The sequence below is a fragment of the Talpa occidentalis genome, unplaced genomic scaffold (assembly GCF_014898055.3).
Source record: "Talpa occidentalis isolate TD23 unplaced genomic scaffold, MPIMG_talOcc4v2.1 talOcc4.7, whole genome shotgun sequence".
NCBI lineage: Eukaryota > Metazoa > Chordata > Mammalia > Eulipotyphla > Talpidae > Talpa > Talpa occidentalis.
In genome coordinates, this window is record NW_023605083.1 from 46527498 (window position 1) to 46542061 (window position 14564).

The 14564-nt window shown below is 39.6% G+C and overlaps 1 long non-coding RNA gene across 4 annotated transcripts in view; it reads right to left on the reverse strand.

Annotated features, from left to right (window-relative positions):
- The window catches only part of LOC119232459 (uncharacterized), a 115727-nt gene extending 102053 nt beyond the window's left edge, over positions 1-13674 (reverse strand). For 3 of the 4 annotated variants that reach the window (XR_008549438.1, XR_008549437.1, XR_008549439.1), the window contains exons 1-2: positions 13512-13674; positions 10412-10478 (exon numbers count right to left, since the gene is read on the reverse strand). This is a non-coding gene — a long non-coding RNA (uncharacterized LOC119232459). The remainder of the gene's footprint in view (positions 1-10411; positions 10479-13511) is intronic. The other variant, XR_008549440.1, reaches the window with a different exon arrangement.
- Between the last annotated feature and the right edge of the window lie 890 nt (positions 13675-14564).

A 14564-nucleotide genomic window follows, 5' to 3' on the forward strand; every position in this document is an offset into this window, starting at 1 on the left:
ACTGTATCATAATATGTCAATTCTGTCTATTTTCCTTATTAAACTGTGAGAATAGATATTTATGTCACTATCTCAGACCAAGTTCAGGCATAGTAAGCCCTTTTCTGAATCAGGAGTGATAACATTGGTGATTTCTTAAAAGGTATCATTTGAATGATGTTTGGCTAATTACCCCTATTCAAAATATCCCCAATACCTCTGATCACTCCAAACCCCTCATTCCGATGTTAGTGGCTTTGGGTTTTAAAGAGTGTTTAACTTTTGGGGCCTCCCCGGTGGCGCAGCGGTTGAGCGCTGGGTTGCGAAGCTGCCCGCAGCCTCCACGGAGCCGGTTCGATCCCCGGCTGCTCCCCGGCCACCTGAGGAGGGTCCCACATGGTGCGCAGACCTCTCCTGCCGCCCGCTGCTCCCCTCAGCAGTGTACTTCGGTCCTTCTGCCTGCTCTGCTCCCCGCTCTGGCTCTGGTGAATTCTCTCACCCTCCCGCGCTTCTGACTGTACCCAGTGCATGTATAAACAAAACAAACAAACAAGCAAATAAATAAATAAATAAACATGCCTCTATTTAAAAAAAAAAAAAAAAAAGAGTGTTTAACTTTTTCAAGATACTTCTATTAGAAAGCAAATCTTTCCATGGAACGAAAATCAAGCCTTTACCACATTCATTCATTTAGTTTCTGAACATGCCTTTTTCATCTTCTACTAAAAAGACCACACCTTGTTCAAAATTTTGACAGGGAAAAACTTCTGCAAAACATAAGCCACATCCTGGAGTAAAAAATACACGAAGAACATCACAGCATCGATGAATGACATGCATAAACTCATTTAATTAATATACTATAAATAATATAAATTATCTAATTAAATAATATAATATAAATGTTTTAAATTAACATAATTTTAATATAATATTGAGTTGTAAAAAACAGTTGTCAATAATTCTATTTATTTCTTCAGCCACAGTAGTAACTAATCAGCAAAGTAAAACTGAAAGTGCCTTTACTCTGCAAATCAGCCCCTTGGAAGCCCAATGATGTGCAATGTGTAGATTTGGGTTTTTGGTAGACAAAAGCCCGTATACATAATCCACTGTAGTGGATTAGTTTCTTAGTTTCTGTTTGAAACTCTTGCTGTGCTGGTCATTTCTAATTAATAAGAATTCAGTGCATACTCTCCTGTTGTCATGATAAGCCCTTTTTCTATAAAATTGATGCTATAATGTACCAAACTCTGTATATGCTTTCTGGGTGCTTTTATCATCGTTTTTGAGGAATTTGGGTCTGCCATGTGGGAAAACAGCATTCATCTTCTTGGCATAGAACAACAACTAGGCATTGGAAAAATGTGAAAGCATTTTTGTGTGTGATGGGAGAAAAAGAATTGCTTAGGGCCTATTACCCCACTCTAGAGAGTAAGGCCTATTACCCCACTCCAGAGAATATGACTCACTAAACAGCCATAAGAACACTTTGTCCAGAGAGAAAATAGACCTTGAAAGGACATAAATATGCAATTTAGAGAAGACAGAGCTCAAAATGTTAATGAATCCAAACTTAGTAATCAGAGAAGTGCAGATTGAGAAAACAATGAAGTACCTTTTTACACCCATAAGAATGATGCAAATTAGCTGGCCAATGGAGGTATAGGTGACAATGTATAGGTCTTGGATTTCATACTACTTAAACAAAAATATATGTATGTAAGTCCAGGTATACATTCTACTCCCAGGTACGTGTGTGTGTGTGTGTGTGTGTGTGTGTATTCTTATCCAGGGACATGAGGTCATGAGGACACATGGACATGATCATGGCAACATATTCCTAGTGATAAACTTGGAAATAAAGTGTAGTGGGCATATACAAGACAGTCCTAGCGAGGATAGAATAGCTACATTTATGTTTGTACATTGACTGTACAAATAACAACTTGGATAAATCTTAAAAATACAAGACCCTCATAAATCCAACAAAAGAGGTAAAGGACCTATACAAAGAAAACTATAAAACACTGTTAAAAGAAATAGAAGAAGACACAAAGAAATGGAAAGACATCCCCTGCTCATGGATTGGAAGAATAAACATTATTAAAATGGCCATCCTACCAAAAGCAATATACAGATTCAATGCTATTCCAATAAAAATTTCAATGTCATTCTTCAAAGAAATAGAACAATTATTGATGAAATTCATATGGAATCACCAAAAACCCTGAATAGCCAAAGCTCTCCTGAAAAAAAAAAAAAAAGAAGGGCATGGAGGTATGGAGGCATCACACTCCCAGACTTCAAACTATACTACAAAGCCATAATCATCAAAACTGCATGGTATTGGAACAAGAACAGATACACAGACCAATGGAATTGAATAGAAAATCCAGAAATAAACCCACAGATTGATGGTCAACTAATCTTTGACAAAGGAGCAAAGACTATGCATTGGAGCAAAGAAAATTTGTTCAATAAATGGTGCTGGGAAAACTGGGCCGCTACATGCAAAAGAATGAAGCTTGACCACTACCTCACACCATGCACAAAAAACCAACTCAAAATGGTTTAAAGAACTAGACATAAGACCTGAAACCATAAAATACATAGAAGGAAATATAGGCGAAACACTACGTGATATGCACATCAAAGACATCTTTACAGACACATCACCCAAAGCAGTGATAGCGAAGGCAAAGATAAACAGCTGGGACTACATCAAATTAAAGAGCTTCTGCACAGCAAAAGAGACAATAACAAAAGCAAAGAGAAACCCCACCGACTGGGAGAAACATTTTTGCACACAACACTAATGATAAAGGACTGATCACAAAAATCTGCAAAGAGCTGATGAGACTCAACAACAACAAAGAAAATAATCCAGTCAAGAAATGGGCAGAAGAGCTAAAAAGAAACTTCTCTGAAGAGGAAGTGCAAATGGCCAACAGGCATATGAAAAAATGTTCAATATCACTTGCAATCAGGGAAATGCAAATCAAAACTACCATGAGATACCATCCTACACCAGTGAGAAAGGCACATATTAAAAAAACTAGCAACAACAAATGTTGGCGAGGATGTGGAGAAAAAGAAACTCTCCTGCACTGTTGGTGGGAGTGCAAACTGGTCCAACCACTATGGAGAGCTGTGTGGAGATTTCTGGACCTACTAAACATAGAGCTTCCATATGATCCAGCAATTCCACTCCTAGGTATTTACCCAAAGGACACAGAAACATCAATTCCAAAGAGCACCTGCACCCCTATATTTATAGCAGCACTGTTTACAATAGCTAAGCTTTGGAAACAACCCAAATGCCCAAAAATAGATGACTGGATCCAGAAGAGGTGGTACATATATACCATGGAATATTACTCAGCATTCAAAAAAGATAAACACAGGCAATTTGCAGCAACATGGATGGCGCTGGAAGGGATCATGCTCAGCGAAATAAGCCAGAAAGAAAAAGAAAAATACCGGATGGCCTCACTCATAGCAGGAATCTAGAAAACTTAAATAAGGGACCAGGAAAATGAAAAACTATAAGAAAGTGACAATCAAAATCAACAAAAACTATGAACCAGAGACACTATATGGGGGGTGGGGGGTGGGGAGGGGAGGGATTGGGGTCAAAATAAGGGGGTTGCAATTGTATGGGAAATATAAAAATAAAATTTATTTTAAAATTAATTAATTAATTAAAAAATAAAAATGGGTAAAGAGGATAAAAAAATTACAAGATCCTCACTAAAACCTGAGCAAAAATGTTTCCAACAGCTTTACTCATAATTGCCAAAACTTGGAAGCAATCAATGTCCTCCAATAGAAGAATGGATAAACAAACGGTGGTATATCCATACAATGAGATTACCCTGTGCTAAAAGGAAATATGCTATCAAACCATGAAATGACATGGCACAAACTTAAATACATATTGCTAAGGGAAAGAAGTCAATTTTAAAAAGCTATATATCACTATATTACTAATATGTAATAACCATGTTATTCCAAGTATATGACATTCTGGACAAAGAAGACTATGGATAAAGTGAAAAGACCAATGGTTGCCAGGGACTAGAGAGACAGAAATGAACAGGCAGAGCATAAGGGACTTTAGGGCCATGAGTATCTGTTTGCTACCAGTAGTAGATACACCTCACTTTTTATTTGTTGAAACCCATGGAATGCACAACACCAAAATTGAACCCAAATGTCAACTTTTGGCTTTGGCTATTAACTTTGATTGTGGCTTATCAATTATAAAAATAAATGTATTAACCTTTTTGTTGTTAATAATAGGAGAACCTGAAATATGGTGTTGGAGGAATGGAGGGTCAGTATGTAGGAAATCTTTGTATTTTTTCCTCCCACTTTTTCTGTAGTGTGAAACTGCTCAACAAGTAAAGTTATAATTATTTTAAATGGTGCTGAGTAAAAAAAAAAAGAAAATTGCTAGTGATATACCTATTTATGTTATTTACATAAGCTTTAAATCTGTAGAGAAAGCAACACCTCTCTTACAAAAACATACTGGAATTGGTATAAAGTGATGTGTATTAAAATGTTGAGAATGATTGCCTAATGAGGAGGGACAGGAGAAAAGGCATGGGCTGTGGGTAAAAGGAGGGATAAAAGATAAGAGGGACCCACATGCCCATGCCAGGCGAGTATACTGAGAATTAAGGCATGTGATCATGCCAGCCCTCTGCACGTGAGGTGGAATGAAAGAAAGACGCATTGAGGAATTGCAGGGAAGCTAAAGGACAGAGTCTAGCTATATGTCTTCAGGGCTATTGGCTTAAATAGCGGCTGAAGTTGTAGAGTGTAAGAACAGACTAGGGCAGCAGTTAGAAATTTAGGAATTCTCTTTCCTGATAATTTCTTTCTGATCAATTTTTCAGGAAAGTGTGATAGAGGATATGTGGAGTTTTCAATGTCAGAAGCTTGTAAATCAAGTTATTGAGGACTTTTTCAGATTATTTCTTTTACCAAATGAGTTCTTTAAAACTGGGCAGTGTGTAACCAACAATTTTGCAATTTTGTTCCAGAGAAGGAAAGTACCTGGGTCATGGAACAGTGGACTTGTATATCTTACAAAACCACACCTGTAGATTTTATTTTAAGATCCACATACAGCACAGTTTCTTAAACTATCATTTCTTGGTAGAAATATGTACTTCATCTCCACTAGTAAACAAGATTTTCCAAACAAATATTTACAAATACTCATTGTAACCCTGGTGTTAGGCCTTTAAGGTGGGGCATAATAAACTTTTCTTTTTTTTATTTTAATTTTTTTATTTTATAGAATTTTTACATCGTTTTTCATTTTTGCACAATGTATGCATTTTTATCGTGGTTATAGTCCCCATACAATTCCCACCACCCTTGTTTTGATCCTACTCCCTTCTCCCCCTCTTTCCAGTAGTGTGTCTCTGGTTTATAATTGCTTGTTGATTTTGATTTTTACTTTATTATAATTAGTCTTTTTCCTGGTCCCTTATTTAGGTTTTCTAAATTCCTGCTATGAGTGAGACCATCTGGTATTTTTCTTTTTCTTTCTGGCTTATTTCGCTGAGCATGATCCCTTCCAGCTCCATCCATGTTGCTGCAAATTGCATGAGTTTATCTTTTTTGAATGCTGAGTAATATTCCATGGTGTATATGTACCACCTCTTCTGGATCCAGTCATCTATTTTGGGGCATTTGGGCTGTTTCCATAGCTTACCTATTGTAAATAGTGCTGCTATAAACATAGGGGTGCAGGTGTTCTTTTGAATTAATGATTCTGTGTCCTCTGGATAAATACCTAGGAGTGGAATTGCTGGATCATATGGAAGCTCTATGTTTAGTAGGTCCAGAAATCTCCACACAGCTCTCCATAGTGGTTGGACCAGTTTGCACTCCCACCAACAGTGCAGGAGAGTTTCTTTTTCTCCACATCCTCGCCAAATTTTGTTGTTAGTTTTTTTAATATGTGCCATTCTCACTGGTGTAAGATGGTATCTCATTGTAGTTTTGATTTGCATTTCCCTGATTGCAAGTGATATTGAACATTTTTTCATATGCCTGTTGGCCATTTGCATTTCCTCTTTGGAGCAGTTTCTTTTTAGCTCTTCTGTCCATTTTTTGACTGGATTGTTTACTTTGCTTTTGTTGAGTCTCATCAGCTCTTTGTAGATTTTTGTGATCAGTCCTTTATCATTACTGTTGTGTGCAAAAATTTTCTCCCAATCCGTTGGATGTCTCTTTGTTTTGATTACTGTCTCTTTTGCTGTGCAGAAGCTCTTTAATTTGATGTAGTCCCAGCTGTTTATCTTTGCCTTCACTATCACTGCTTTGGGTGATGTGTCTTTAAAGATGTTACTGAGTTGTATGGCATGTAGTGTTTTGTCTATATTTCCTTCTATATATTTTATGGCAGTGAAATTGAAATGGTAATCAAAACCATCCCCCAAAACAAAAGGCCAGGACAGGGTGGATATACAAATGAATTCTACCAAACATTCAGAAACGAACCAGTACCTATCCTTCACAAACTCTTCCAAAAAATTGAGAAGGAAGGGATAATACCAAACATGTTCTATGAAGCCAATATTACATTAATACCAAAACCACACAACACAAAAATAAAACTATAGGCCAATATCTCTAATGAACACTGATGCAAAAACCCTCAATAAAAATTTAGCTAACAGAATCCAACAATGTATCTATAAGATAAATCACCACGACCAAGTAGCATTTATTCCTGGGACACAAGGATGATTCAACATACAAAATCAATCAATGTAATCCAACACATCAACAAAAAGAAATATAAAAACCATATGATAATATCAATAGATGCTGAGAGAGCTTTTTACAAAGTACAACACCCATTTATGATAAAGGCCCTTGAAACTCTCAGGACACAAGGAACATACCTCAACATCATAAAGGCCGTGTATGACAAGCCCATAGCCAATATCATTCTCAATGGTGAAAAGTTGAAAGCATTTCCATTAAGATCTGGAACAAGACAAGGATGTCCACTCTTACCACTACTTTTCAATATAATACTGGAAGTCCTGCCAGAGCAATAAGACAAGAGAACGACATACAAGAAATCCAAATAGGGAAGGAAGAAGTAAAACTATCACTATTCACAGATGATATGATAATATACAGAAAACACCAAAAACTCCACAGAAAAACTAGTCAAACTAAACAATCAGTTTAGTAAAGTATCAGGATACAAAATCAACACACAAAAGTCAGTAGCCTTCCTATACACAAACAATCAATCTGAAGAAGATATCAAGAAAATCTTCCCTTTTATTATTGAAACAAAAAAATAATAAACTTTTCAAGAAAGCCTCAAGTCATCAAGAGATCCCTAGCTCTGTTAAACTGGAAGGGAAAAGTGACCCATAATCCAATTACATTTTTACTATTTTTACAGTCATCCTACATGCTCTTTACTTTCTAGCTTTTGGTTTAGCATTTTGGCTTACATGTGACTGTGGTTGGGAGTTAAAAAATGGGTTCCAAAACAACAGTGGTTCTCTTTTTTGATAGAGATGGCAGTCCTGGGCAGTGGGAACTGACCCAAAAGCATTGTGAAACTTTCTATATTTCCATTACTTTATAGATGACATTTCCATGACTCCTCAAAGGGCAGAGCCCAGATCTTGGCTGTGGCCAAGAATTGGCTGTGAAGTAAGGGTGTCTGTGGCTTTCAAACCCCTGTACTGGCTCCATAACAAACCAATCTACCCATGAGAAAAGCTCATAAAAGTAAGAAAAATCTTCTGTTTTTATAATGTGTGCATGTTTCGAGGGCCTGAGAGGAAAGAAGCAAAATGGCTTCTTTCCCCAGAGCCATGGCCATTCCAGAACATGTGAGTTATTTTTCTCTATCCTTTTTCCTTCCCAGAAAGCCTTCATGGGTAGGGAGAAAGAAGTATACTCTTCTATTTTTCCCCTTAAAATACTTGCTAATATGCTTAGATTATAGGCATGGAATAAAATGACGAGAAGATACCATGTGCCAGGATATACAATGTTCATCTTGAGTATACTGAATAACTGAAAGAATGTAGGACATACATTAAGAAACTTCATTTGAAACCCCTAAACAGACAAGCACAACCACGCTTCAGGGGTTTTGCACATGCAATTCCCTAGGCAACTTCCCTCATTTTCTTCAGGTCTGGAATAAATGTCATCAGAAACAACCTCCCTCCCTAAAAGAAAAGAAAGAGCATCTTTCATCATTCCCTATCATCTCTAAATCCATCCTACTTTGTCTTTTCGTAGAACTTTGTACCCTTCACATATTACACATGAGTGATTGCCTCATTCTTTGCCTTCTCCAACAAAACTGTGAGTTCCATGCCAGCAGATGTCCCAGGGCTCAGAAAAATGGTTGGCATACAGGAGTATTTGTTTAATAATGAAAGTGACCCTGTAATGCATTTTAGCTCTGTGATTGTGGGCAAGTCACGTATTTCCCATTTCATTACTTGCAAAATATGGATTAAAATATGTATTCTGCCCACCTCCTAGAATCTGTATGACTTAAGCTATAAACCTGAGGCATCAAGCGATTAGATTACTGGTGTTCTTCATCCGATATTTCTCAGAGAAAGATCAATTAAGAGAATTAACAATATTGTCTATTTAGCAGAGCAGTGATAAGGGAAGGCAGACATAGTAGGAAGGACTGCAGTTATCCTGTTTTGCTGTTTAAGGATTGAGTCATGGAAATCCACACAGTTCCTTGTTCATAAACTCTGTATGTGTGTGTGCGCATGTGTGTGTGTGTGTGTGTGTGTTTTAATTATACAGAATAACACACAAAGTTTGGAAGGACCAGACTGACAGTCGTTCTAGCTCTTCCTCTCCCTGTAGGCAAAACCTGTGTTTCTCTACCAGGGCCTAACACAGAACTCTCAAATCCTGAACAGCATTATTAAAAATAAACAAATATACAAATAAAAATATTTGTAATTTTCATGTTGTACTAATAATACAATTATTAGTGTGCTTTCAGGATTGAGTTTCACTGGCTTAAACAAAAATAGTTGACTAAAGAAATAGGGTGACAATTCTGAGAAATGGGAGCACCATGTATCCTCAAAGATGATTAACACAGAATGTAGAAGTATTAGATTTGAATTCTATTTCTGCTATTTATTAAGCCACAGAGAACCATGACCCAAATTCTCTCAGCTCATGTTTCCTCATCTATAAAGTGGAAGATCATAATATTTGCACCACATGAATGCCTGAGGAATAAATGCAGTAGAATAGGTGGAAGACCTATCATTGTGTCTCAATAAAGATTGCATGAATTTATGCAATTTTCCCTAAAAAATTCATATACAGTTGGCACTTGAAGAACATGGGGATTAGGGACACTGGCCCCTGCACAGTCAAAAATCCTCTAATTTGACTCCCCCAAAACTTAACTATTAAGAGCCTTCTGTTGACTAGATGTCTTGCTGATAATATAATACATATTTAGTATGTTATATGTGTTAAATGCTATATTCTTACAATAAAGTAAGCTAGAGAAGAGAAAATGTTATTAAGATAATCATAAGGAGGAAAAACTTTATTTACAGATACTATACTCTATCACACCCAGAAATTTACATTGTCTCTTTACAAGAACATTCTAATGTAAGTGGAGCCGGGCACTTCAAACCTGTGTTTTCCAAGGGTCAACTGTAGTTATTGGTAACTGCTTTGCTGGTAAAACTAATAATTGTATTATTAGTACAACTAATATATCTGATAATATCCCATATATGTTTAATATTATTATATATATAAGTGTACATGTATATCACCAAGTACTTTCCATACATTCATTTGATTTCAGCAATAATCTTTGAGGAATGCAGAACAAATATTTCCTCTTCTTTTTATTTCAAAAAGGAAACAAATTCAGATGATGGCTCTTGTCCATGGCTGCACAGCTGATTAACGACAGAGACAGACTCCTGATCCCTAGCCCCAAGCCCTGCTGTCAGATCCATGCTGGCTCCTCCCTGCTCCTGAAGTGCTGGGTTCAGAGTGGACCCACAAAGTAATTAGACTGCTTCCATCGGCCACCTGTGAATGCATGTGGCATTATTTTTTACTGTCACCCTTCGGATACATGTAATTACTGAAGTCCCCACAATTCCATAGCTCCCTAGTTCAAGCTCTTTCTGGTCTGCTTAGGAAGCATCTCTCCCCTTTGAACAGATGGCAGACAATTTGCTCAGGCTTAAACAATGACTCAGACTTGGTGATGAAAAGGCAGCTGCATTCCTGATTCCCCAGTCTAAATTCCACCCGCTGGAACACCTTAATGTAAACTGACTGAACCAAACGTGGACGCGGCAGGGACATCGCCTTGAACACCAGTGCTGAAACACACGCACGCATATACCTTCAGCTGTGAAGATCAAATTCTCTGCTTACACGAAATCTTTTTTTGTCCTTCTGGGCCGTGAGGTCTAGAGTGAATGGTTAAAGAGGAAAAATGCCTCTTTAGTGAGACAGGAGGGAGGAAGAGAAGGCTGCTGAGGGCTTTCCCCTCAGGAACACTGCTTGCTGTTATTAATACAATTAACCTTTCCCTGTTACTAATAACCAAGGTTATTTCCCTTGAAAACTTCAGATCAGTTCCTCACTGGCTTTGAATATGTATACTCACAGCATTTCATTCATATCCTGCTCTGTCAGGAGGCTTTCTGGGGTCCTGGGTGTAATCTGTTACTCCTGTTTGTACGTCAGTGGGTGTTTCAGGACATCCCCTGGCAGTTAAGAAACTACTGACCAGTGGAGGCTTTTCTGCAGATGGGTATCATTCAGGACTTGTGCTATTATATTAATGCGTTTAATTTAAACAGGACTAGCCTCGCTGGTCAAATTACTGCCATTTAAATCAATTGGTTTAGGGGGAGAGACAGCCTGACCAAAGCTATTAGACTTCAATTTATTACTGTATCGGCTTTTAAACCGGGCCAAGCAAGTTTGCTAATGTCTGTCCTCTGTCCTTTGAGTTCGAGTACAAAATACAGTAATGAGAATCTTTGGAGTTGAGAAAAGGGAAAGAAAAGAGGAAGAGCGGGTGGAGGAGGAGGACAAGAAGAAGAAAATTAATTTTGAGTCAATGATTTATGAGCCAAGACCAGGTATCTTTAAAGAATCCCCACCCTAGGATCCTGTGGGTGCCTTTGATGTCCCTTCATTAAATTGAGATTCAAATGATCTAACAGATGTATTAGTTTAAAAAGCCTTTTTTACTTAGATTTTTCCCCTTCACGAAAAATAAGCGTTGCTTTTTTTTTTCCTCACTTTTCAACCTGATTCAAATAGAAAAGCAAAAGGGAAGAAAATGCTTTAGATGTGCTCTTTTGATTTTTTCCAATCTTGCCTGAATAAAATGGAATGGGAGATCAAGAACACTCAATTAATTGCAACACTGGGTGTCACTAGGAGAGGGGGGAGAGATGAAGGCGGGCATTAGGGATGCACAACCCTTAACAAATGCATAGATTCAAAGAAGGAAGAAGAAGGGGGAATAAAAAAGCGTGTCTGTATTTTATTGCACTCGGTAAGCTTTTCGCTTGTATTTATAGCTGCAATTATATCTCAATGAGGTTTGTCTACAGTGTTGGCTTCACGCTAATTTTCCCCCTCACTGCATTCTTGGAATAGGCTCGGACTGTTTATGAACCAGACATATTGACCTCATTTACAGCTAGCAGTTTAAATCCATAATTTTTCCACCCACAATCCCTCTTTGACATTCCGGCGGTGCGGCCGGCTCAGCGAGACTGAACTAAAAGTCTCACACTTCATTGAACACCATTATGCGGCTTTATGCTTATAAGCCTGTTTCCCTCGGCTGCCTTTCAGCTTTGCTGGAGATCCGTTTGGCCACAGGCCGGCAGTGATTAACTGGAAGAATCCAATAAATCACCCTGTCAGGCAGCAGGCTCTCCTCACTATGTCTACACATCGACATTTGGATTTGCACCTCTCTCTCTCTCTCTCTCTCTCTCCCCCCTCCTCTTTTCCCCCCAATCTCTCTCTCCCCTCCCCTCTTCTTACAAAGCCCTTAAAACTCCTATTTTTCTTCCCACAAGGTGAACTTGAATTACCTGGTGAGCATGACTGGGTCCCACCAGCAGCAGCCCTCTGGGGAGATAACCCCTTTGATTTGCACAGTTTTCCCTGCATTGGCTCTTCTGCCCTCCTCCTCCAATTAATTCCCCCCTTAACTCATGGCTGAGTCACTCAACCAGCTGCCTGCAGGGAAAAGGACAAGCAGAGGGGGGTGGGAGAGAGAAACCAGATGCTGAGAGGAAATCCCACAGCTTCCGGTCAACACCGTGCCTTTCTGGGAGCCTGAGGAATGGAGAAAGAAGGAACTGAGAAGACTGAACTCTGCTTCCTTAGCCCTACTTCCCCAGATGCCCAGCAGCCTGGCTGTGACATCAGAAGCTAGACCAGGATCCGTTTCTGCCCCAGTGGGGATGCATAAGTATGAGCACAACTAACTGGCCATGCCCAAGTTCAGGGACATGTAGAGACTGAGTGTGACCCTGACTGCAAAGAAGATCATGCGGCGCAGCTAAGGATTCAGGGGGAGACACCACTTCCTGTCCTGTCACTCTCCAGCGGAGCTGGGCAGTGCTCTGAGCAGATTCCCCCAGCCTCATGCTTCCTATTTCTCACGGGTGAACTGGGTTGGTGAAACAGCCTCTTCTTTGCCTTGACTGGTAATTTCCCAGCCCCACCTCTTTCGTATTCTCCACATGGCCATCGTCGTCTTTTGTCTGGGATTATTTCTGCACTGTGAGCACAAGCATTTGTTTGATGTTCCAGACATCAAATATACTGTACACTCGCCGAGTGGCCAAAGGAAGCAAGATTCTTGCTTTTGAAAAGTCCACTGGCAAGAATGACAAAAGGCAGCCTGAACTGCACACACAAAGGCGGGGAGAGAGAGGAAGGGACCAGCCAGTCAGGGGTGATTATGACCCTCCCCTCCCAGCAACACGCTGTGTTCTGGGACACTTGTGCTGTGATCCATGGAACAGCAGTAAACTCAGCAAGTGAGAAAAGAAATCGATAGAGCCACGAAGAGGTGGCCTGTCTTTGTTGATGGGCTTCCAGTTTGTGCTGGCTGAGAGGCACAGTAATGCCTTTGTATCCATGCCTCCACCTCCTGACCGAACTTTGGTGTACATTTCTCACTACACTTTTACATTTTTGAAAACTGCCTTCTATCATTGTTAAGTAGGTAGATGATAGACAGACAGGCAGACAGACAGACGGTCATTAGATAATAGGCCTGCAGAGACGCTAGGGAAGGAAATCTTGTATATACTACCTGGTAAATATAGCAAAGTACCTGGGACAGTGTGGGACCTTTATACATGTTTTTTCTCCTAAATCCCTTGATAGCCTGATAAACAAAAAACAATCAGGAGAAATGGATGTGGCTCTTGGCCCATGGTAATGAAACCCAGGTTCACCTCAGGTTGGTATCCACTGGGCGCTCTTTATTGCCTCGTGGCACCTCCAGCTCTTCTAGGTTCATTTCATCCCTGCTGATACACCACCATGCATGAGTGAGCAATTTTTAACCAAATATCCAAATCTTTGCCCCAGAGATGAAAGTCAGTTCGGTCAACTGTTGCTTTGCCAACATTCTAGTCTGTTTGTATGTGTGCAGGAGCTGGGGGAAGGCTGTTGAAGCTAAGAGGAAAGGATGTAAAGAAATGCTCTTAAATGGGGATTATTCCTATGTCTGTATATTATATATGTGAAGAAATACCCCTGGGCCTCCCCGGTGGCGCAGCTATTGAGCGCTAGGTTGCGAAGCTGCCCGCAGCCTCTGCAGCGCAGGTTCGATCCCTGGCTGCTCCCCGGCCACTGGAGGAGGGTCCCACATGATGCGCAGACCTCTCCTGCCGCCCTCTGCTCCCCTCAGCAGTGTGCTTCAGTCCTTCTGCCTGCTCTGCTCCCTGTTCTGGCTCTGGTGAATTCTCTCACCCTCCTGCGCTTCTGACTGTACCCAGTGCTTGTATAAATAAATAAATTAATCTTTTAAAAAAAAAATGTTTAAAAAAAAAAAGAAAGAAACACCCCTGAGAGTATTTGTCAAGAACATTTCTTGGATACCTACTAGGCTCCCGGTATATATAATAATGTAAAAATATGAATTTGGGGGCCTCCCTGGTGGCACAGGTGTTAAGCACAGCACTACCAAGCTATCGTCAGGCACTGCAGCAGGAGTTCCATCCCTGGCCAGCCAGGCAGCAACCCACATGGTGCAGCAGACCTCTTCTGTCTCACAAACTGCTCCCCTCAGCAGTGTATTTCAGTAGATCTGCCTGTACTGCTCCCCACTCACTCTGATGAATCCTCTCATCACCCCCTGTACCTCTGGCTACACCTCAGTTCTTGCATGCATAAATAAATAAATCTTTTTTAAAAAATATGAATTTGGTACATGAATTATTAGTATAAGGTAAAAAATCAGGTTTAACAAAATTATTCTATTATCATTACAATTGTAGGTAGAG